Here is a 25,469-nt window from a genome sequence, read left to right as displayed (position 1 = left end):
TGCGACCGAACACCAGACAGCTACACAGCCCACAAGAGCGCCACCCGCAGATACCACCAACTCATCAGGAACGCCAAGAGGACTGCCTTCAAGGACCGCCTAGACAGCAACGCACACAGCAGCAAAGAGCTCTTCAACATCGTGAAAGAACTCTCCAACCCCAGCTCCAACACCAACAACATTCCACCATCGCAAGACCTGTGGCACTCACTGGCCACCTTCTTTCACCGCCTGATCACCGACATCCACAACAGCTTCAACACTGCCACCACCGACTCCACCGCAGAGACCAACACCCCTGTAACCACCACCCGCATCAGCCGCCTGGTCCAACGTCAGCGACGAAGACACCACCAAGACCATGAAATCCATCCACTCTGGATCCCCATCTGACCCATGCCCACACCACGTTTTCAACAAAGCCAGCACAGCCATCCCACCCCATCTCCGGCAAACAATCAACATCTCCTTTGCGACAGCAACCTTCCCGGAGAGCTGAAAGCAGGCAGAGATCAATGCCCTACTGAAGAAACCCAAGGCGGACCCAAGGACCTCAAGAACTTCCGGCCCATCTCCCTGCTCCCTTTCCTGGCGAAAGTCACGGAAAAGATCGTCAACGGCCAGCTGACCCGCTACCTCGAAGATAACAACATCCTGGACCCTTCCAGATCCGGCTTCTGCAGCAACCACAGCACCGAGACCACCCTCATCGCCACCACCGACGACATCAAGATCCTCATGGACAAAAGAGAAACAGCCGCCCTCATCCTCCTGGACTTATCAGGGATGTATGACTTTACAACGCATACTTTTACAACGCATACCTTTACAAAACATTTTTTACAACGCAACATCCATTCCCACACATTCCATTACAACGCATGCCATTACAACAATTTTTTAGAAACTACCTTTACAATGCATTCCATTACAATGCATACTACCTTTACAATGCATACCATTACAACGCATAACATTACATTGCATGTATGGTAAGTATTGGATAGTGTAGGGGTAAAAATTACTATTCTAACTCCAGGGGGGTGCAACAGTAGGGTAAGTGTTGGATAGTGTAGGGGTAAAAATACCATTCTAACTCCAGGGGGGTACAACAGTAGGGTAAGTGTTGGATATTGTAGGGGTAAAAATTAGTAGTAGTAGTAATACTTTATTCGATAAAATATTTTTTATCATAAAAGTAGACATTCTTTACAAGCATTGGTATTCATCAGTCCATACATACAACAACCAATATTAAAAAGTACAAAAATACACTTTTGTTTAAAAATTACTATATGCAATAAAAACATAAAATCCTAGCGACATAATAACATCATGAAGAGGTGCGGATAAAGTGGGTAAATAATCTTCAGTTAGGACATTTGTTTTAACCTACGCAAGCGAGTCAGCCACGCACTACGCAGAAATTTTGCCACACCGCAAACCAAGACTAGCGATGATGAGTCCGTAACAAAAACCCTCAGAGCCATCTTATGACACCTAAGGCCCAACTCCCTACATATCGGCTTTAACCATGTCTTTCTTGCTCCCCTATATGCTGGGCAAGCAAAAAGAAGGTGAGCCACGGACTCCTTCCGGGCAGATTTATCTGAAGACCTTAAAGCATTCCACCCTGCCGTAATTTCCTTCATCGGCAGAGTCCCGAACCTGAGTTTTAAGTAAAGTGCTCTATCTAGGGGTTTTTGTATGTAGTCAAGGAACTGTTCAAGTTTCCTTACAGGCTTGAACTCTAGGAACTGCTCTGTTAAGGTACCCCCATTACCTCTGTGTAAGCCCTCCTCATGCACCCAATCCCAGTATAGTTTCTTCATTACATCCTTTGAGGGCTGTGTTTGGCTGGCCCATGCATCATTCAAACCTAATTTTAGGACCAGCTGTCTAAGACTGTTTAGCCACTTAATCTTGTTACCCGCACTGAGTGAGATTATTTCATCCAAGGCGGCCGCATAATTTGAAAGTTCTGGGGTACGCCTCAGACGAACCCAGTAAAGTAGCGGGCGCAGACAAACTACGTCTGCTATAGACCGCCTACCCATGTCTTGACGTAATGGTATTAACGGGGTGGAGGAGGGGAGGGACACCAATTCACGCACAAACTTGTTTTCAGATTTCACTAAGTCAGTTATATTCTCGAACCCCCACATCTCTACACCGTAGAGTGCCGAGGGCAATGCTTGACCTTCATACATCGAGAGGGCCGGGGCTACAGGTTTACTCATCGACTCTCGCTGCTCCCGCATGATCACTCCAGAGACACGCTTATGATTTAAAAGCATTTTGGTTAGATGGTCCTTCCAATTCATCCGACTATTGACCCTTACCCCCAAATAGTCGAATGAGTCTATCAACTCCAATGGGGTAACATTAAGGGAGACATTATTCTTAAATCTCTTAGAAGGGGAGAAGGCCATAAGCTTTGTCTTAGAGGTATTAATGGTAAGGCCTCTATCCTCACAGGAGGAGCTGAAACGATCTAGCAGCCTTTGAAGGCTGGAAGGGGTTTTCGAAATCAGGAGGGTGTCATCCGCAAAGAGCAGGGTAGGTGTTTTTCCCCCGCCAGGGATGGGGCGTCGGCTGGGTCCTCCCTCAGGTGGTCCCATTCACATAGAGGGAGAACAGAGTTGGCGACATTACACATCCCTGGCGTACTCCTCTCTTCACAGCCACCCTCTCTGTGAGCTGTCCCTGGGAGCACCATCTGGCCCTTGCATAATTACCCTTGTGTAATTTTATGATGAATTCAAGGAGAGCAAGGGGAAAACCCATCTTTTGTAATACCCTCCATAACTTAGAGCGTGGCACTAAATCAAAGGTTGTTTTTAGATCTATAAATGCCAAGTACAGACTACCCTTCCCGATGGTCACGGTCTTCCAATAAATAGCAAAAAAGCGGAAAACCTGATCCATCGTGCCCACCTTTTATCTAAATCCCGCTTGGAGATGGGAAAGGATATTCTCCTCTTCCATCCAGAGCCCTACCCGAGCGATAATAACCCTGCCAACCACTTTCTGGACCACGTCTATCAGACTGATCGGTCTGTAGTTGGCAGGGTCATCTCTTGCCCCCTTTTTAAACACAGTTACCACCTCAGCTCCCTTCCAAGAGTCCGGGACTGGATGTCCCCTGGAGATCAGGTTCATAATTAGGAAGATGAGGTTTGCCCAGGTTACAGGATCATTTAAGAGAAGGTCCCCAGGGAGCCCATCTGGCCCTGCCGCCTTTCCCGGTGTCAGATGTTTAATGGCCGTTTTTACCTCCATAATGGAGAAAAGGTCTTCGGGAGCTATAAGTACTCCACCGCCACTCTCATTAACTAGTGGTGGAGGACATGGCTCTGCTCCTCCACAGTACAACTCATTAAACTGAGAGTACCATTGATGTTCCGTAATGTGGTTCATGATGGGCTCAGCTCCCCCTCTCCTGGCTTTATTTATTAAATCCCAGAATATGGAAGAATTCTTCATCTGGGACGCGGATTTAAGATCCTGCCAGTGTTGTTCTTCCCAGTCACGCTTTGCTTGCACTAAGGACCTAGCATAATCCTTCCTAGCCGCTCTAACTAGTGAAGGGTTCTTTATAAGTAAAGCTGCAGTTAGCGCCATCCTTTTTATGCTGCATTGAGCCGAGTACCAGGGATTACTTGATTTTACCTGGGCATGATTCTGCCTACCACTGCTACCATGTATAGTGAAATATTGTCCCACTTTCTCGATTGCGTTCTTATAGACTGACGGGAAGGAAGGGCCCGACGACTTTCAGGATCAGCTGCCAGTTGCTCTAGGTCTATAGTCATCTCTATTTAATGCTCCCTGATCTTACTCAAATTCCCTTCCTGGGATTTGACCCTATTCCATTTCAGTCTGCGGTTGGCGTTAAAAGGGACCACCTCCTTCATATGCATTAGAGGGGCTTTATTTCTAACTCCATTTTTAGGACCCCACCTTAACTTCATGCACAAAGGGTTATGATCACTATCCTGGGATGGAGTTAACCACCATGTCAATTAGATCACGCCAGAGCTTTATGTCCAATAAAATATAATCTATTCTTGATGGACCATTTAGCCTATTACATGTATTTGCCCCGTCTGGATCTGAGCTTGTCCTGCCATTAAGCGCTCTCAGATTGTATTCCAGGGTCAGGGCAATGATCTGAATTGCCCTTGGCGACCATTTTTTAATTGGTTCTAACGTCAGAGACGGTATGCGGTATTTAAAGTCTTCCTCCTCTATCCCCAGAGGATCTTCCCTACTTAGGGGTTCGAAGGTGCAATTTAAGATACCTCCTACAATGATTTTAGAAAGAGGATGCTTATTGGCTATTTCTAGCTCCAGAGTAGTTACTGTATCTGACATTTGGGCCCCCGGAGATCCCCTTGCCTAAACATTATATAGATCTATCTTACTATCTTTCTCGTGCCCTTGGATTGAAAGATGTAAGATATCCTCTGAAGCTGATTTATGGACAGTTATTTTCCAATTTAGTGCAATCTTGATCCAGACATGGTCTGCCCTTCCCTGAACTTATTGCGGGAGTATAAAAAGTAGAGTACCCAGATTTAAATATGGGGAGCAAACTCCATGTCTCTTGGAACATGCAAACATCAAATTCCTAGATGAAGCTGTTCCAATCGGCTATATCCATTTTTTTGTGTAACCCCGCAATGTTCCAAGAGAGCAGTTGAATCACCTTCTGGTTTATTACAGGGGTAGCTGATATATCTCCCATGCTCTTAGCCCACATTGACCTGGGGCTGCACTATCTGCACTGCATCTTGTTTGGTCCCTAGTGTTGAAACTTACATCATTTCCTATCTCTTCCCCTCCTGACAGTCTTTGACGCTACTCTTTTGGGGTAAGGGTTTCTGCCACACCGGGCGTCAATCGACCTGCTCCAACACGCTGTACCTATTACTCTGTGGGAAGTGGGAGAATGAAGGGTAATACGGTCGATACACCTCCCAGGGTGATATACTATGTCCGAATTTTGGTGGCACAGTACTCATGCATTCCCCTGCAAGAACACTTTTTGTTTTACCAAGTCTCCGATGATGAGTGGGGTAAAAGAATGATATGTGCAGAGAGACAATTTGCGTGAGTACCCAGGATGGCGACCTGCTACAAATGTATTCTACTGCCCAGGGGCTCCTAAAATTGATCACTACGCAGTTTCCTGCGATAGTTTTGGTCCCAGTCCCTATCCAGTCCACCCTTCTTACACCCAGTATTTCGCCAGAGACAATGGGAGGGATGGGCCTGTTTAGATTAAAATTGCAGTCGTGGTGTGGGTCACGCACTCCTCCTTGTATACGCGTTGAGTAGCTGTGGTGTGCCTCAAAGATATCACCCCCTGACAAGAAGGTGTGGTAATCAATGTATGGTCAGTGGTACTTAGGATAAGTGCCAGCTCCTTGAGCACAACCTATCGATATCAAAAATTTACACTTTAAACCAAAGTTGCATCAAATGTTGTTCATGTTTAATTCACATGATTTGAATGTCATTCGTTGTAGGATTTCATTCCAATGTTTTATATGTTAAATCCATCATCATATGTACATAATTTCACAATTTCCCGATGCATTTCGGACCAATGGTCCTTCGTCAGGGGAATCCTAGAAAAACAATAATTCAATCTAAGTATTGTGCCCCGAGGTTCAATCCAGATAATTAAATGCATAATGGTGCAAAAATGAATAGACTAAATATACAATGCTGAAACATTGCGGTAATAGCGTTAAATGAAATCGCGATATTAAATTATCCAACGTTCTTATTCCCGTTAATCCGTGAAAACCCTAGTGCTCGGCAGTTTGTCAAGCGACTCTAACGAGCCCCGTGTCATTATGAATAACGTTCTAACTATACACCAAAGATTCAACCACGTTCATGCCCTGTGCCCGGTGTTTGTAAAAACAATATCCAAGAGTGATATAAACGTGCAAATCAAGAAAGTTCAAAAACTTACAAGAAAAGTGCAGTGAGAGCCCGCGTCCCACTCATGCGCCCTTCGCCGGTGCATGCAAACCAAATTTTACGTGAAAAAGGAAATGTATAAAGTAGAACCAGAGACATGCAAAGCGGACTATGCATGTGGCGGCCATCTTGTGATGGTGTTGGAAGATGAACGTGATAACCCACGAAAGTTAGTCAATCGCATGGAGCGCTAAACATGCAATGTGTTTATAGGATGGAAAAATAAGTTCTAAGACGTGCAAAGATAATTGTAATAAGAACCTGTGTTGAAAAGCATAAAAAGACTAAAACATAAAAACAGTACATTAGAATGCAGTGAAATGAATAAAATAAACATGTCAGCAAGTATCATTGTCCTTTGAGGTGCTCTACAAGTAGCATGTAAATTCCATCCGATCATTAAGACCGGACGGCTTCATGGATTGGAGAAATTTTATCCAATGATTTTCACGCTGTAGTAAAAAGTCATTGGTGTCTCTGCCATCCCGTTTACTGACCACTTCCACAGCAGCGAATCGCAGTTGGCTAATGTTGTGTCTGCTGTCTTTAAAGTGTGCAGCGAGGTTGGATTTCAGGTTCACTGTTCTTATATTGCTCTTATGTTCATTCACTCTCAGTTTCAATTTTCGGGAGGTCTTTCCTGTATATATCAATCCACAAGGACATTTGATGATGTATATCACATTCTCCGTGTCACATGTTGCATTTAATCTAAGTTTGATGTCAGTACCCTTCAGTGGATGTTTAAGCACAGAACCTTTGATCATGTTGTTACAGTTTTTACAGTTTAGACAAGGTTGGTTGCCTCTGTATGTGGTTTCTGGAGAGTATCTAGGATTTTTGATGATTTCTTTAAGATTCTTACCTCTTTTGTAGGCAAATAAAGGTTGTTCATCAAAGATGCCATTGAAATCTTGTTCCCTGCTGATAATCGGCCAATGTTTCAGTATTGAAGCCTTGTATGTTCTTGATGCTTCTGAGTATTTGGATACGACCACTGGTCTTTTGGTATCACTTTTCTGTTTAATAACAAGTGTATCCTGTCGTCTTAGACTGTCGCATCGTTCTTTAGCTTTGGTCAAGATGTTTCTAGGATACCCTCTTTTTTCGAAACGTTTTATCATGTTTTCTGCTTGTGTTTCGTATTCAAATTTGTCGGATACGATCCGTTTGACTCGAAGGAGCTGTGAGAAAGGAAGGTGATTCTTCAATGGTCTCTGGTGATAGGAATTGTAGTGAAGGATGTTGTTCTTATCTGTTCCTTTTCTGTACAGGTTGGTTTCCAAATGATCACCAGCTCTCGTTAGTCTGACATCCAGGAATGTGATAGTTTGTTGGTCCACTTCATGAGTGAACTGAATACGGTCATTAATGTTGTTCAAGTTTGTTAGTGCCGATGATAGAGACTCATGGTCTCCTTGCCATATGACGAAAATGTCGTCTATATATCTCAGAAACATTTTGGCATGCATAATCCATGGAGTCTGGTTCAAAATATGGTTGTTCTCAAAGTATTGCATGAATGCGTTAGCGTACACAGGTGCCGCACAGTTGCCCATGGATGTCCCGGACAGCTGTGCGTACAGTTGGTCATTCCACGAAAAGTAACTCTGGTATAAGGTGAAATGCATCAGCTGCATGATGAAGATTTGAAAATCATTGGCAAGATCAGAGTGTAGTAAGATGTCTTCTACTGCTTCCATTCCCAAATCATGGGGAATGCTGGTATAGAGGGATTTAACGTCTATGGAACAGAGCCAGATGTTGTCGCCTTCCTCAAATTTGATTTCCTTGATCTTCTGCAGAAAATCCGTGGTGTCTCTTACATATGTACAGGACTGTTGTATTAAAGGCTGTAAATATCTGTCAATGAGTTTGCCAGTATTTTCATGTATACTCCCACGAGTAGAAACAATTGGTCTGAATGGAGGTGAAGTTAGACTTTTGTGGACTTTCGGAAGCATATACATGCTTGGAATACGTGGGTTGTTAGTGGTTAGAAATTTCTTAGTTTTTTGATTTATAGTTCCATTTTCTTCAGCCATTGACAGTATGTTCATTAATACTTCATTGTACTGGTTGGTAGGATTGAAATGCATGAGACTGTAAGTGTTAGTGTCCGAAAGATGTTCTTGAACTCGTTCACTGTAAAATGTGGTATCCATGAGGACTAGCGCGCCCCCCTTGTCAGCAGTTTGATAAGTTATTTCTTCTTTCTTTGCCAAATTATTCAGTATAGAATGTTCTTTGTTAGTTAAATTCAGATGTTTATTTTTCCTAGTATAATTAATACAACTGATGTCATTTTTAACCAAATTCTCAAAAGTGTCAAAGGACTTATGACTGACAGGTGCCATGAAAGTGCTCCTTGCTCTTAATCCTTTGAGTTGGTCAGTGTGATCACTGTCTTGTGATGGTAAAACGTTCTCAAAAAAGTGTCTCAAACGCAAGTTGCGCATAAACTTAAATAAACTAACTTCAAGTTCTAACTCGTTGGTGTGGCTGGTAGGGATAAATGAAGTGCCTTTTTGTAGCACCATCGTTTCCTGGTCAGATAAAATATGTGAGGAAATATTAATCACAAGGTTGTCTTCTTCTTTGGTTTCTCTACCCTCTTGTTCAAAGTTGTGCTCCTCATGTCCCTTTCTGTCTCTTTTTCCATTTCTTTTGGCCTGGCTCCTCCTGGGTCGTCTCTTTCTCCTGATCCCTCCTCTAAAAAAGGAACCACAGAGAGGGTAGAGGATTCTGCACTGGTTGAAGGTTTGTTTGCGTTCGTCCGTCTTTGTTCACCACGTGATTCTTCCTCTGAAGAGGAGGTCTCTGTTGTAGTGTTGGTATGGTCTCTTTGTGGTTTATTCTGCCGTCTCCTGGCATAGACCTCAGCCCAGGAGTAACCCTCCCCTAGTTTGTAGTCTATAGTATCCCTGCGGTACTTCCGTATTTTCCGTTCGTTTATTTCTCGTGTATGCTTGTCCATTTGAATGGTGATATCATCCAATATCTTGGACCATTCCTCTGTGGATAACATGTCACTTAGTTCCTGTTTACATTGTTGTATCTCCTTATTCAGTTCTTCCAAAGCTCGTGATAATTCATCAACGATTAGTAAAATTCAATCCAAAGTTTCAATTTTCTGGAGGTCTTTCCTGTATATATCAATCCACAAGGACATTTGATGATGTATATCACATTCTCCGTGTCACATGTTGCATTTAATCTAAGTTTGATGTCAGTACCCTTCAGTGGATGTTTAAGCACAGAACCTTTGATCATGTTGTTACAGTTTTTACAGTTTAGACAAGGTTGGTTGCCTCTGTATGTGGTTTCTGGAGAGTATCTAGGATTTTTGATGATTTCTTTAAAGCAGACACTTTTGCTTTCAGCACTGATGACATTGACAAAATCTATGCCTTGATCCCCGAGGTGGCAAGTCCTCAAGGTCCTACAAGGAACAAAGAAAGTTGTTTGAAACAGCTGCTATACTTTTCAAGGAAGGAAATTAGCCAAAGGCTTCACGCCAGTACATTAATACGTTACCACCGGGCCCAGCGGATACCCAGGGGTCTCCGCATCCCGCTAAAGCCACTACTGTGCAGGAACAGCTCGAAATTTGTAGAAAGATGGTACGCCATCTTAAATAAATGCTCTTTGGATTTAATTTTACTAATCGTTGATGAATTATCACGAGCTTTGGAAGAACTGAATAAGGAGATACAACAATGTAAACAGGAACTAAGTGACATGTTATCCACAGAGGAATGGTCCAAGATATTGGATGATATCACCATTCAAATGGACAAGCATACACGAGAAATAAACGAACGGAAAATACGGAAGTACCGCAGGGATACTATAGACTACAAACTAGGGGAGGTGTACTCCTGGGCTGAGGTCTATGCCAGGAGACGGCAGAATAAACCACAAAGAGACCATACCAACACTACAACAGAGACCTCCTCTTCAGAGGAAGAATCACGTGGTGAACAAAGACGGACGAACGCAAACAAACCTTCAACCAGTGCAGAATCCTCTACCCTCTCTGCGGTTCCTTTTTTAGAGGAGGGATCAGGAGAAAGAGACGACCCAGGAGGAGCCAGGCCAAAAGAAAAGGAAAAAGAGACAGAAAGGGACATGAGGAGCACAACTTTGAACAAGAGGGTAGAGAAACCAAAGAAGAAGACAACCTTGTGATTAATATTTCCTCACATATTTTATCTGACCAGGAAACGATGGTGCTACAAAAAGGCACTTCATTTATCCCTACCAGCCACACCAACGAGTTAGAACTTGAAGTTAGTTTATTTAAGTTTATGCGCAACTTGCGTTTGAGACACTTTTTTGAGAACGTTTTACCATCACAAGACAGTGATCACACTGACCAACTCAAAGGATTAAGAGCAAGGAGCACTTTCATGGCACCTGTCAGTCATAAGTCCTTTGACACTTTTGAGAATTTGGTTAAAAATGACATCAGTTGTATTAATTATACTAGGAAAAATAAACATCTGAATTTAACTAACAAAGAACATTCTATACTGAATAATTTGGCAAAGAAAGAAGAAATAACTTATCAAACTGCTGACAAGGGGGGGCGCGCTAGTCCTCATGGATACCACATTTTACAGTGAACGAGTTCAAGAACATCTTTCGGACACTAACACTTACAGTCTCATGCATTTCAATCCTACCAACCAGTACAATGAAGTATTAATGAACATACTGTCAATGGCTGAAGAAAATGGAACTATAAATCAAAAAACTAAGAAATTTCTAACCACTAACAACCCACGTATTCCAAGCATGTATATGCTTCCGAAAGTCCACAAAAGTCTAACTTCACCTCCATTCAGACCAATTGTTTCTACTCGTGGGAGTATACATGAAAATACTGGCAAACTCATTGACAGATATTTACAGCCTTTAATACAACAGTCCTGTACATATGTAAGAGACACCACGGATTTTCTGCAGAAGATCAAGGAAATCAAATTTGAGGAAGGCGACAACATCTGGCTCTGTTCCATAGACGTTAAATCCCTCTATACCAGCATTCCCCATGATTTGGGAATGGAAGCAGTAGAAGACATCTTACTACACTCTGATCTTGCCAATGATTTTCAAATCTTCATCATGCAGCTGATGCATTTCACCTTATACCAGAGTTACTTTTCGTGGAATGACCAACTGTACGCACAGCTGTCCGGGACATCCATGGGCAACTGTGCGGCACCTGTGTACGCTAACGCATTCATGCAATACTTTGAGAACAACCATATTTTGAACCAGACTCCATGGATTATGCATGCCAAAATGTTTCTGAGATATATAGACGACATTTTCGTCATATGGCAAGGAGACCATGAGTCTCTATCATCGGCACTAACAAACTTGAACAACATTAATGACCGTATTCAGTTCACTCATGAAGTGGACCAACAAACTATCACATTCCTGGATGTCAGACTAACGAGAGCTGGTGATCATTTGGAAACCAACCTGTACAGAAAAGGAACAGATAAGAACAACATCCTTCACTACAATTCCTATCACCAGAGACCATTGAAGAATCACCTTCCTTTCTCACAGCTCCTTCGAGTCAAACGGATCGTATCCGACAAATTTGAATACGAAACACAAGCAGAAAACATGATAAAACGTTTCGAAAAAAGAGGGTATCCTAGAAACATCTTGACCAAAGCTAAAGAACGATGCGACAGTCTAACACGACAGGATACACTTGTTATTAAACAGAAAAGTGATACCAAAAGACCAGTGGTCGTATCCAAATACTCAGAAGCATCAAGAACATACAAGGCTTCAATACTGAAACATTGGCCGATTATCAGCAGGGAACAAGATTTCAATGGCATCTTTGATGAACAACCTTTATTTGCCTACAAAAGAGGTAAGAATCTTAAAGAAATCATCAAAAATCCTAGATACTCTCCAGAAACCACATACAGAGGCAACCAACCTTGTCTAAACTGTAAAAACTGTAACAACATGATCAAAGGTTCTGTGCTTAAACATCCACTGAAGGGTACTGACATCAAACTTAGATTAAATGCAACATGTGACACAGAGAATGTGATATACATCATCAAATGTCCTTGTGGATTGATATATACAGGAAAGACCTCCAGAAAATTGAAACTGAGAGTGAATGAACATAAGAGCAATATAAGAACAGTGAACCTGAAATCCAACCTCGCTGCACACTTTAAAGACAGCAGACACAACATTAGCCAACTACGATTCGCTGCTGTGGAAGTGGTCAGTAAACGGGATGGCAGAGACAACAATGACTTTTTACTACAGCGTGAAAATCATTGGATAAAATTTCTCCAACCCATGAAGCCGTCCGGTCTTAATGATCGGATGGAATTTACATGCTACTTGTAGAGCACCTCAAAGGACAATGATACTTGCTGACATGTTTATTTTATTCATTTCACTGCATTCTAATGTACTGTTTTTATGTTTTAGTCTTTTTATGCTTTTCAACACAGGTTCTTATTACAATTATCTTTGCACGTCTTAGAACTTATTTTTCCATCCTATAAACACATTGCATGTTTAGCGCTCCATGCGATTGACTAACTTTTGTGGGTTATAACGTTCATCTTCCAACACCATCACAAGATGGCCGCCACATGCATAGTCCGCTTTGCATGTCTCTGGTTCTACTTTATACATTTCCGTTTTCACGTAAAATTTGGTTTGCATGCACCGGCGAAGGACGCATGAGTGGGACGCGGGTTCTCACTGCACTTTTCTTGTAAGTTTTTGAACTTTCTTGATTTGCACGTTTATATCACTCTTGGATATTGTTTTTACAAACACCGGGCACAGGGCATGAACGTGGTTGAATCTTTGGTGTATAGTTAGAACGTTATTCATAATGACACGGGGCTCGTTAGAGTCGCTTGACAAACTGCCGAGCACTAGGGTTTTCACGGATTAACGGGAATAAGAACGTTGGATAATTTAATATCGCGATTTCATTTAACGCTATTACCGCAATGTTTCAGCATTGTATATTTAGTCTATTCATTTTTGCACCATTATGCATTTAATTATCTGGATTGAACCTCGGGGCACAATACTTAGATTGAATTATTGTTTTTCTAGGATTCCCCTGACGAAGGACCATTGGTCCGAAATGCATCGGGAAATTGTGAAATTATGTACATATGATGATGGATTTAACATATAAAACATTGGAATGAAATCCTACAACGAATGACATTCAAATCATGTGAATTAAACATGAACAACATTTGATGCAACTTTGGTTTAAAGTGTAAATTTTTGATATCGATAGGTTGTGCTCAAGGAGCTGGCACTTATCCTAAGTACCACTGACCATACCCTGTTTAGATTAAGCCATTGGATACACTTGTTTTTTAATTCAGTGTGATCCTCACTTTTCCCCTGGCTTAATGAGGGGACCCCAGCTAGGACCACGATGTATGGTAGGGACTCAACCGGAAGATCTAAATTGGGCAGAACTGGTTGGGACCCCTCCTTCGGGTTATCTCTTTTAGGTCTTGATTGGTGATTTAATGCAGCTGTACTGCTTTCCGTGGCTCCCCTCGGTATAGCGCTTAACCCAGCCACTGCCGCCCCATCCCTGGGCAGAGGTAACACAGAATCCTGGGTAGGCAATACACTACCTTGGGCCAGAGCAGCTGGTGGATTTTTATCGCCTGTTAGCGTTTTGGGGTCAGGGATAAGTGTGGGCACAATAGAGATGGGGTTCCCTGAGGGCCTACGCAGCTGTGGTCTCCCACCCCCTGCATTATTGATCATAGAGATCAATCGGTCAAGTCTAGATGTTAGTGGATTGCAGTAAGAACTGATAATCTGTTCGATACGAGCTTCTAGGTCAGATATAAGATGTGTGGCCCAGACAGGAGTCCCCACATTATGCACAGGGGGATCTATGTGAGTCAGCTCAGCCTCCGCTACAGATTGGTGTCTTCTGGCTAATTTCATATTTTTACACTTCTTACTCCTCAACCGAGGTTTGAAAATTTTCGTGGCTGCAAATTTCGGGGGGACTCAGGAGCCACTAGGGTTCCACTTACATCTTGTACAATTTGCGCACAGGGTAGCTCCGCAAAAGAACACATAATAGAAGAACTAAAATTGGGGGGGTTATTGGTACCAGGTGAAAAATCCCCACCAACCTGAAGAGGGGGAATAGCAGGAGTAATAGACAGTCACCTCTCTGTATTCTCAATTGCAGAAGCCACCACTCCAATAGTCTTCTGTAACATCTTATCGATGGCAGTAAGACTTGGAAGGGGTTGCGCTGCGGCGGCCTGGAGCCTAGTCATGCGACGAGAAGAGGCAGACTTAGACAATTTACTCATGTCGCACATGATTACAAGTATGGCGCTAGCTCCTACCCTACACTAAACCCGATACCTGTACCCCGTGTAGCCAAATAAAATGCTAAAATCCAACCGTACTACTACTATATAGTTACGAGTAATAAGTCAATTGACCAAATAAAATATGGGATGGAAGCACCTTAAGTACAGTTCCCAAGTGTTGTGTCCATGCATCAAGAACGTTAAGGGGTGGCCCAGCCCAGCCACCTCGGGCCTCTGAGGGCCACAGAGGGCCCGCCATTTGCCCGGGCTTGGCCCGGCGACCGCCCGCGCGTGTCCCGCGACGCGGGAGGAGCAGTTCTCTTTTAGGCGCCTCCTGGCGCGGAAGTGGGTGGTGGCCCGTCAGGCAGGCAGGGACCCCTGAGCAGCCACAGCAATGACAGAAGGTTTGTGCCCCCAAACGAGCTTATGCCCTCGCTCCTCTGCAGGAGCAGCTCGCTTTTAGGTGCCTCCTGGCGCGGAAGTGGGTGGTGGCAAGCGGCAAGCGGCATCCCGTCTGGCAGGCAGGGGATGCTGGATAATGTAGTTCCTGCTTTCTCCCCCCTCAGCGGCCGCGAATACCAACAGCGGCGGCGGGGAGAAAGTGAAGACTGCGGGACCCCTGAGCAGCCTCAGCAATGACGGAAGGTTTGTGCCCCCAAACGAGCTTATGCCCTCGCTCCTCCACAGGAGCAGCTCGCTTTAAGGCACCTCCTGGAGAGGAAGTGGGTGGTGGCAAGCGGTAAGTGGCGTCCCGTCAGGCAGGCAGGGGATGCTGGATGATGTAGTTCCTGCTTTCTCCCCCCTCAGCGGCTGCGAATACCAACAGCGGTGGCGGGGGAGAAAGTGAATACTGCCGGACCTCTGAGCAGCCATAGCAATGACGGAAGGTTTGTGCCCCCAAACGAGCTTATGCCTCTTACTCCCCGTGTGTAGAACTATGGATGGTCAGTGACTCCCTGTACCTTCCATGTTGGCCATGTTGTGGGACTTGGCTCACAGAGTGACACATTGACGCTTGCGACCCGGGTGATGGCAGCACTACAACACGGACTCCCACGGGCCGCATCAGTTGATTCCTCATAGAGCTCCCGACAGAGCCACGCCCATAGCTCCGGAGTCATTCTTCACAGCCTCACGCAGGACTGGCATACGCCAGACCAGCCCATTCCGCTTACGCTTGCAGGGAAGGACAACAACGCTACATGGCCCAGATTTTCATTGTTGTGATCTGCTGGTCACATCTCTAGTTGTCAGTATGCCACAGCCACTCCCTCACGGCTGGTATACACCCACACCACACCCATCCAGCACAGGCGTCGCGGACTCGTGGGACACGTGGCCCTACCAATAAAAAAGACTGAGCGCACGTGCTCTACACCATTTAACAGTTGCTCGCCCCGCATGCACTGCGGCCGGCACAGTCGCCCCACCACAGTGATGGCCCGTCCCGGTGGTCCGGACACATCATGTTTTGTGTGCCCTGCTGGACCCTAGTGTAGGCCTGAGCTATGCAACAGCGGGGGCCTACCGCCATGTGCGTGGCCTCACTGATCGTTGAGTTAGTAGCACCGCAAGGACTGAGCGGCGGTGCAACTTGCGATGATGATGGGTGCACTAGTAAGTCCTTTGCTATAGCAAAATCAAGACTCAGTACCAAATGTAAGACTTGTTGGCTTCTAGAGCGGGGCTGCATGATGTGGAGGGTGCCCTGTCCGTGAAAAGGTGAGCAGTGAGGCCTGGGTGCGCAGCAGTGGGTACATACCTCTGGGCAACGGGAATGGATGGGGTGCCGCAGGCTGCATGCACAAAGGTGGCACAGATACCTCCAAGCAGTGGGAGTGGATGGTGTGCAGCAGCCTGAGTGCGCTTTGGCGAAACAGAGAATTAGGCGTGTGCAGTTGTATGTACTCTGCAATTGCTAATTCTATACTATCTTTCAGATGACTAAACTTGAGGGTGCACTATATCCCGGCACGTGGTTGGAGATACTCCGGTGGCACAAAGGTGAGCTGTGAAGATTTTCTCCAGTGTCAACACTCCCTCTCCCTCTCCATCTCTTCCTTTCTCTCTCACACTTTTCTCTTTCTCTCTCTTCCTCTCTCTCACTCTTTCCCTCTCTCTCTTCCTCTCTCACTCTTTCACTCTCTCTCTTCCTCATCTCACTCTTTCTCTTTAGCTCTTCCAATCTCTCTCACTGTTTCTCTCTCTCTTTTCCTTGTATCTTACTCTTTTGTTTTCTCTCTCACTCCTTCTCTCTTTCTCTGTCTTCATCTCTCTCACTCTTTCTCTCCTCCTCTCTCGCGCTGTTTCTCTCGCTCTTCCTCTCTCACTCTTCCTCTCTCTCTCTTCCTCTCTCTCACACTGTTTTTCTCTTTCTCTCTTCCTTGTATCTCACTCTTTCTCTCTCTCACTTTCTCTCTTTCTCTGTCTTCATCTCTCACTGTCTCACTCTTTCTTTCTTTCTCTCTTCCTCACTCTCACTCTTTGTCCTTTGCTGGAAGCATGACGCGCAACCTTATCTTTCTTTTTGTCTTGCAGGCTGTGATTCACAAATGGTCCAGAGATGACACGACAGGGCTGTACATAGTTTTAATTGTTGTTTTTTTGTTTTAATAAAATGTTTTATATGTAAATCCATACATGACTAAGATTCTTATTTGTCCAACTTCACAAGCATCTTCTTACTAACAATTGTACAACATTACCCAATTTTTTACGTTCCGGATTCCCTAACGTGACTGTCACATTTGTTTGTGGGGGTGAAGGTGAGGGGGGATGGCGGACAAGTAGCTCCTGCTGGGGGATGTTGGAGCAGTGTTGGGTGCCTGACCTGCATGATCATTGCCTCCATTGCATCTGTTCTCACAGACTTATGAGCCGGCGGGCTGGCTCGTAGATGAAGAGCTGCAAGCCGACTGGGTGGCTCATAGAGGGAGAACCACGACCAGTTAATTCACAGAGGGAGAGCAGCGGGCCAGCTCACAGAGGAACACCTGCGGGCCGACTGATATAGGGAAAGGTGAGGGCCGTCGGCTTCGAAAGGGATAGCTGCAGAACAGTAATGTGGGGAGAGGGAGCAGGAAGAGCGTATCTCACAGAAAGAGACCTGCTGTATATTTCCAGTCTTGGCTTCACATATACAACTGCGGGCCGGAGACCTTGCACCCGAAGAGCTGTGAGCCGAAAAGTGGTTGGGAGAGGGAGACTTGCGGGCCCAAGAAGGTTGTTCGAGGTATGCTGTTGATGGGAGAAGAGGGTGCGTTACCTGCAGATGTGGGGAGATGCAGCATGAAAGGGGTATCTCGCACAGACAGAGCTCCGTTATATTACATTGCCCCACGGGCCTTTCTTTTATATTTTCACTTGATGCGAGGCACAAGATGGCTGCTAACACATCCTGGTTTGAAGTGTTAGCAGCCAATCAGAGAACACTTCCTGGTTTGAAGTATTAGCAGCCAATCAGAGGCAAGCTCGTGCTCGGGAGTTAGACACCGTAGAAATATATATATATATATCTTTTTTTCCTTTACCGTCTCAAAAACTACTGAACGATTTACACCATTTCAACTAAACTGCGCTTTCTGCACCAAGACCTTTCTCCGTGACAAATTTGGCGTACGTCCGTTCAGCAGTTTGACCTGTAGCATTGTCTAAAGTTTCCTATGGAAAATGCATTTTTTCTCAGCTCAGCCCCTGCTTGACCAATCACCCCTAAACTTTCAAGAATGGAGCTGATCAAAAAAAAGAAACCTTTTGGAAAATATCGTAAAGATTCGTCAAACAACGCCAAAGTTATAAGCACATGGATGGCTCCAAGAGGGGGACCGCGCAATCCCCCTCCCAACATGGGTGAAGGCCCGGGACTGCAGGGACCCCAGCGGGCCCCCGCAGCCCCAGTAAGCCCCGCTATTATTTTTTAAGAAATACCCCTGGGACCTAGCCCACCCCGGGGTCTCACTAAAATAAAACATGGGAACCCGTGACCCCAGCGCAAATTGAGCCGTTTTCTTTTTTTTTTTAATGCTTTCTTGGGCCCTGGGAGCACTTCTGGGACCCCCTGAGCAGGTCTAGGGGTTCAGGTTGTGCCTACCTTGCCCCCTTCTCTTGTTTTCTACCTTTGCTTCACTGTTTTCTAGTGACTCACTTCTAACGAGCCGCAAGATGGCTTCCAACACTTCCTGGTTTGGAGTGTTGGCAGCCAATCACAGGGAAGCTCGTGAACGGGACTTAGGCTCCGCCCAGATATTGAAACTTTTATTTTTCTAATTTCTGAGCAACTACTGAACGGATTTACACCATTTAAAAAAAAAAAGGTTGCTTTCTGATCCAAGAACTACCTTTTTGCCAAATTTGGAGTAATTCCGCCAGCACTTTCGGCTGTAGCCTTGCACAAAGTTTCCTATGGGAAATTGATTTTTGACTCTTATCCTTTGAATTTCTCAAAAACTACTGAACTGATTTACACCATTTAAAAAAAAAAGGTTGCTTTCTGAACCAAGCTCTACCTTTCTGGCAAATTTGGGGTAATTTTGTTCAACAGTTAACATGAGGAAAATGCATTTTGGGACCCCCCTTTTTCTCAGCCCCGCTTGACGAATAACCCCCAAAACTTTCAGGATAGGAGCTGACCTGGATAGACTTTTTTGGGGGATAATTTTGCAAAGATTCGTCAAACGAGGCCAAAGTTATTAGCAAATCAAAATATTATTTAAGGCAGGGCTTGCAACAATGACTTGGGGGCTCTGGGCATAGTTCAGTCCATGTCCGGACTAGGAAGTGACTAATGCTTGTGTCCCTGTTGTAGTGTCCACGGAACACAATAGACAATGTAGCACACAGTGACTGGCATCCCACTAGATGAGCATCATTGATGTAAGGGAAATCACTGTCCCTACATTAATCCGCACATTCATACATGAATGAGGAAAGACATGACACAGCAGTGCGTTACTGGATGTTTATTGCACATCCAGTGGAGGTTTGCACCTGGAGCGGTACAGGGCCAATGCCAAGCACACTAAATAATATGGGCCCTGGAGGGCTTGCCAGAGTCCATCTTGGGTTGACAAGTACTGTGGAAGAGGAAGGGTCCAGTCCGCGGTCTGGGCGCCATGTCATTGGTAATTAAACAGGAGATGGTAGTCCATGTCACAGTCCAAGGTGAGTGCAGCGGAGTGTATCAGGGGTCAGTGGAAGGTCATGGGGCCATAAGCGGCACCAAGCAGAAACAGGCCAGGTGGCGTAAATAAATGATAGTGCCTCCTTCTGAACACAATCCCATCCACATCTTCATCCTCGGATGTCTGCTCTGCCCCCACCTGTGTGTGTTGCAGTACCGACTGAGGCACTGTGTGCCATTGACACATCGCCTTGTGGAAGCAATGCCATGATGAGGATCTGCAGGACATGGTAGATCCCAGCTACATTTCGATGATGTGCAGTGGTGGCTGCCATCCTTTCCGCCTCCATCCACACCATGTCTTCCATGAGCCTCCGCATGTGTGCCAGCTCACGGCTGGGATTGCTTGAGCCAGTCTGAGCGGACAGGTGTTCTTCAGTCTGCATCAGGACTCCAGCGATGTCAGTCAGGGCTCGTTGGAGACCATGAACCGGGCTGTGGTTGTCCGTTAGGGACTGGAGCTGGTGCCTGATGGGACCTAGACACCCATGGATGGTGTCCAGTTTGGTACCTGCTCAGCCATCTCCCTCTGGCCCTCTAGCACATGGCGTTGGAAGGCCATGGTTTGTTCCTGGGGGTCTTGGGAGACTGCTGAGGCAGTGGTTTCCTCCGTATGGGTGGTTTGGGTAGTGGGTGGGGTCTCCTCGATGCAGATGGGCTGCCCTGATCCTGGAGGTGGGTTGTGGATGATGTCGATGATGTGTTGGAGGGCTTGGGTGTCGATGCTGGGGGTGTCCTCCTCATCATCAGTGAAGAGTGGCTGGGACTGCTGTGCAGGAGGTGTTGACAGTGCCTCTGCAATGTGAAGGGGAGATGGTGTATTACAATGTGTCCACATGTATCTAGCCACATGGTACATGTTGACATTCAGACAGAATGGCATTGGGACAGTCTGTGGATCAGGGCCATGACCCAGAGTCATTTTGGGTGTGCATTGTGCTCTGCTTGATTGTCTGTGTGTGCCATTCTGGTCATCTTCACTAGTTCCCCTAGTACCTGGTGGTCACTCACCCTGTTGTGGTTGCTTTGTGTCCTGTCGAGCAGTGTCCGTTCCCTCGACTCCGGCCACAGTCTCCACACTGATGACTGTCGATACTAGCTCCTCCATGTCATCCAGCACGAGCTGTGGCGCTGGGCTCCGACCTCCAGGCTGCATTGCTGCCTTCTGGTTGGCTGCGAGTTTCTCCTTGGTCTTGCGCTTGATGTCAATTGGCCTCTTCCATTGACCTCTTGTGCTCTCCGACGGCATTCACCTTGCCCACGATGTGCCGCCATATCCCATTTTTGGTACACAATGACACGTTGGATGTGACGAACAGTTGTTATCAGGATCCTTTTTTCCTGCGGACTGAACTTCGTCTTCCTCTTCTTCTAGTACATGCCCTTCCTTGTCCCCGAGGTCCCAGGCTGGTCATCCGGGGTGCTTGTGGGGTTGCGCTCATCCTCTGCACCTGCTCCAGCTGCCTCCATGGTGCTTGGGTGTTGGTCAGATTATGTTTGAGTTTTTTTCTACTTTTATACTGATTTTTCCCACCTGCCATGTATGTATTGCATGCCTGGCGCTGCTTATCACTGATTTCCTCATTGCGCTTTGGCCCATCGCATGTTTTTTCGTGTTGAGGTTTGTGTTTGTGTTCTTATCTCCGTTGAGGTGCTTGTATCGTGGACATTGGCCGTGGTTTCGGCAGACTATCGCATGGTACCGCCTTGTTGTGAATTCCACGTTGGCACAGAGTTATTTTCCTGTGATAGGCTGCGATGTGTAAAGTTGCATTAGCATTTTTTGGTGATGTTTAGCACACGTTCTTGTGAATATACCCCTAAGTGTCTTCCTGCTTTCTATTTTCTACTTCCCTCCAGCTGCAATTCTCCCTGCGTCAGTCTCCCCTCGCATTAACACACATTGCCACACTTCATCATGGACTTATACAAATTCATTCAAACAATCAATGAAGCTTATATTAGTATTGCACATGATGAACCTGTTCGAAATGTGTGTGAGAAAGCATGCACTGCTGCTGCCTATGCTGCAATGGTTTTCTATCTGTATGGGAAACTGACTCTGCTTATGCACATGCTATTTCTGTTATGTTTGTAAGGAAGTATGCACAGCAGCTGCTGTGTTTACCTGTTCTTCATGTGTGAAGGTAACTTTCACAACTTATGCTATCTTACGTAAACATTTTATTAGTGCTAGGAAAGCTTATGCAGCAGCTTACCATGCTGTATAATATAACACTATAACACTATCCGGACCCGGTGAGATGGGTAGGCATTACTGGCCCTGACACAAGCAGTAGAAACCTCAACCCCTATGGCTTCTCCCTTGATGTCAGACCCACCGGGTACTGTTGACACCCCATAACTCTAACCTTTAGGCAAGAGCAGGGTCAAACAGGTAGTACAACTTATGTGCTGTATTTAACACTGATACTAATCATTAGGTCATGTTTTGTAGATTATAGTTTTTTACTAGGTCCTGAAGAATCGCAGTCAATGTACTAGAAGCGAGAAACATGTTGACCACACCACTTGCACTTTAGCCCCGGTCCAATCTGGGAAACGAAAGTTCTCATGAACACCGGCTGCCCTTGATTTTAATTGTGGTAGAGGACCACCAGAATAAAATTGTTTTCCGGTACCTTGTACCACATTTTATCCTCACCCGCACTATCTACTCTGTCCTGGCCCCTCACCCCCACTTCACCCATAGGCAGTTGGATAAAATATCTCCGATAAAGAGCCCCTCTTTGAGGTGACCCGTTGGGCATTGCACCGCCTGCCCGATGAGGAGCATTGCCTATGATGAAGCATGACACTCGCAAGGGTGTGTGAGGCCATTATATCCAACAAATTGGATACCCAGGGGCGGTCCTCCATTGAGCACTAGCCCTTATACCTTAGTGACCTTCTCCTTCTTTCTTTCTCCCCCTAGGAACAGCCCAGTCATCTCTCTTGTTGTCCTGTAAGGAAGTATGCACAGCAGCTGCTGTGTTTACCTGTTCTTCATGTGTGAAGGTAGCTTTCACAACTGATGCTATCTTACGTAAACATATTATTAGTGCTAGGAAAGCTTATGCAGCAGCTTACCATGCTGTATAATTGTTGTTTGTTTACTAATGGATGGTAAAAACCTTTTTCCAAAAGTAACTAAAATGACTAGTATTTCCAGTTACCATACACTTCATTCCCATAGTTGTGGTTTGTACCTATAAATAGGAATTGAAGTGCATTATTTCTTCGGCATCAACACCATCAACTTTTCATTACTATCTAAGGGGACCACTCCCCTCTCTTAAACCAATTTTTTTTTATAAATGTAACCTTTTTCTCAAATGCTGACTCTTTTCCTTTAAGGAAAATAAATGTGATCACATGCATACTGATCTGCTGATCCCAGCAGGCAAACCTTCCTGAGATGTCATCCAATTAGAGTGAGTCGTAATTTGTGACTTACTTCATGACTAGTATTGAGGTAGGTTGGATTACAACCCACTCCAAAGGGTAATTTTGTGAACCAACTTGTTAGTACATAGGTTGTTTTGCAAAATCTCATTTGATTTGCCAAAAGTTGGTACATCATTTTGTGACCAGTTTTTGCAAATTAAATTTTCGCACATCTGGCCCCATGTTTATAAATTGACATTCTTCTGAGTTTTTGATTACACAGCTGGTGTACTCAAGCAGTAGGAGGACTGCATGGCAGTACACTGCAAATTTAAAGTCCACAAGCGCAAACAGAAGAGCATGAAAAGCTGCAGTTGCATAGTGCTTCAATTCTTGTGGTCTTTGTGGTAAGCCCTCCTGAAGAGATCTTGCAAGCACAAAAGTCACATAGTTAAGATTGATTATATTCACAGTGGTCTTGCCATTAGGATGACAGGAAGTATAACAATTTTCACTTACTCCATTGCGTAAGTGCTCAATGGGGGTCGTTCAAACACTAAGAGTATTTTAGAGAGTGGTTTTGGGGCTAAGAGGCGATACATTCATCACGTAAGTGAGGATTAATAGTGAGAACTTCAATAAAACTCGTCCATCCACACTATGCTCTTGAGTGCCCCTTGTGCATTGCTACTGTTTGGAAAAATACTTAATTTAAAAAAATGTAAACTGTGGTGATTACAACACAATTAAATGGTCTGGTCCTGGTGAGTCATTTTGTGAAACTTTGTTAACACATATCATTGATGAACTTAATTTGTAGTATCCTTCTTTTAAGTTCTAGTTTTTATCATCATCCTTTTGTACTAACCCAATATGCCTTTTTTATTCTTTGAATTAAAGTTTTGTGTATTGATAGCATTGATTCTTTACAACAATAGTAGCAGCAATAATAATAATACAAGATAATTTAACTTCATATATTGGACGTTGACATTTTCTAAAATGGTATTTAATTCAGTGCGTTTCACTTTACAATTGAATGCACGGTTTTTCTTTTTAGATAACAGCCAATATTGTAACCACAAGTAAACCAGCAGAAGTACAGGTAACCCTCTTAAATAAATACATTTGCTCACCGAATTTATACTTGGTAATAGAGTACGTTATTGATAAGAGTGTGGACAATGGTGATAACTATATGAGTATGTATATGTCCAAGTTTAAATCTCTGCTAACGAATATCTATGTAGCAAACATGTTGTACTCGCTGGCCTTTATTGTTTTACTTGACAGTATTTTAGTCTCTTTATGCACATCTGATATATGTACTATTTTAAAAGTAAGTACGAGATGTACATGTTTAATACCATCTTGTCATAATGAAAACAATAACAATTATAATAGCAACCATAATACAGGATAGTTTATCTTCATATTTTGAACATTGATATTTTATGTACAAATATGCTTTAATATAGATCTTCATGTAACTTCAAAAATGAACAACTGAATATGATTCAATATATGTTTTACTCTTCAGGCAACGCTCCTTTTTGGAACTTCAGATTCAGTGGGTCAATCGCAGGTCAGATTCTTAATCATATATATTTAAATACTGTGCCTCATTCACAAAACTGTTTACATGTGCAAGTTTAAATGACATGTACAAAAAAGTCTCTTCATGAGTACAAAAATATGTGTGTAATAAACAAATATTAGTTTTACTGTTGTAAAATCATTTACTCACATCGATGTTTCCATGTAAGTAAATTTCCTGGTAGATGGGGGTTCAGGCACAGCAGTGTGGGAACGCTTTGGAAGTTTACCAACACTTGCAAATGTACACTTTTGTTAGTATTCAAAACCATTTTCTGGGTCATTCACATTCTGAAAATGGTCAGAGATTTACTCCTGCTAAGGGCAGGAGTTAATTCCCTTTCAAGGGCAGTAGCGGAAATCGAAATCTCAAAAGGTTTTCCAGGATGATCCCTGGAAAGCTGGGACTGGTACAGGTTCCGAGGCACATCCTGGAAAACGTTTTGTGAATTCCAAACTGTTGGTAATGACCACCCACGCGGGATCAAAAACCAGTGGCTGTAGTTTTGAAATAAAAAAAAAAGATCAGGCCCACCGAATTTAGGGCCTGATTAGGATGGTGGTCGGACATCCATCCAACCGCCATGCCTTCAGGAATGGGACCTACCGAATAGCCGTCGGTGGTCCTGCAAGGCGCCCTGTACAGATCCCTGCACTATGTGACAGGCACCATGCACTGACTGACACATGGTGCAGGGACATGTAGGGGGGCACCATAGGTGCTCCCCAGAAGAGATGGCCAGGGGGGAAAATGCGGCCCACTACAGGCCACCAATGTCCCTTTCTGCCAGCCTTACGGCCGGCGGGGAGGGACGTGATAATCCCTATGGCGGTGCCTGTCAGACACCGCCACCATTGTAGGGATTTAAGATCCCTCTGACAGTCCGACTGGCTCATTGATGGTTGGTCTCTTTGACCGCCACCCATCC

The 25,469-nt window shown here is 44.6% G+C and overlaps 1 long non-coding RNA gene across 1 annotated transcript in view; it reads left to right on the top strand.

The window, feature by feature from the left end:
• LOC144753356 (uncharacterized) overlaps positions 1–24,529 on the top strand; it is a 248,922-nt gene extending 224,393 nt beyond the window's left edge. The window contains exons 3-4 of the long non-coding RNA XR_013594315.1: positions 24,005–24,049; positions 24,485–24,529. This is a non-coding gene — a long non-coding RNA (uncharacterized LOC144753356). The remainder of the gene's footprint in view (positions 1–24,004; positions 24,050–24,484) is intronic.
• The last annotated feature ends 940 nt before the right edge of the window (positions 24,530–25,469 follow it).

The sequence above is a fragment of the Lissotriton helveticus genome, chromosome 5_1 (genome assembly GCF_964261635.1).
Source record: "Lissotriton helveticus chromosome 5_1, aLisHel1.1, whole genome shotgun sequence".
Taxonomy (NCBI): Eukaryota; Metazoa; Chordata; class Amphibia; order Caudata; family Salamandridae; genus Lissotriton; species Lissotriton helveticus.
Note: the sequence above shows the minus strand (reverse complement) of the source record. Positions and strands in the feature narration are given on the sequence as shown.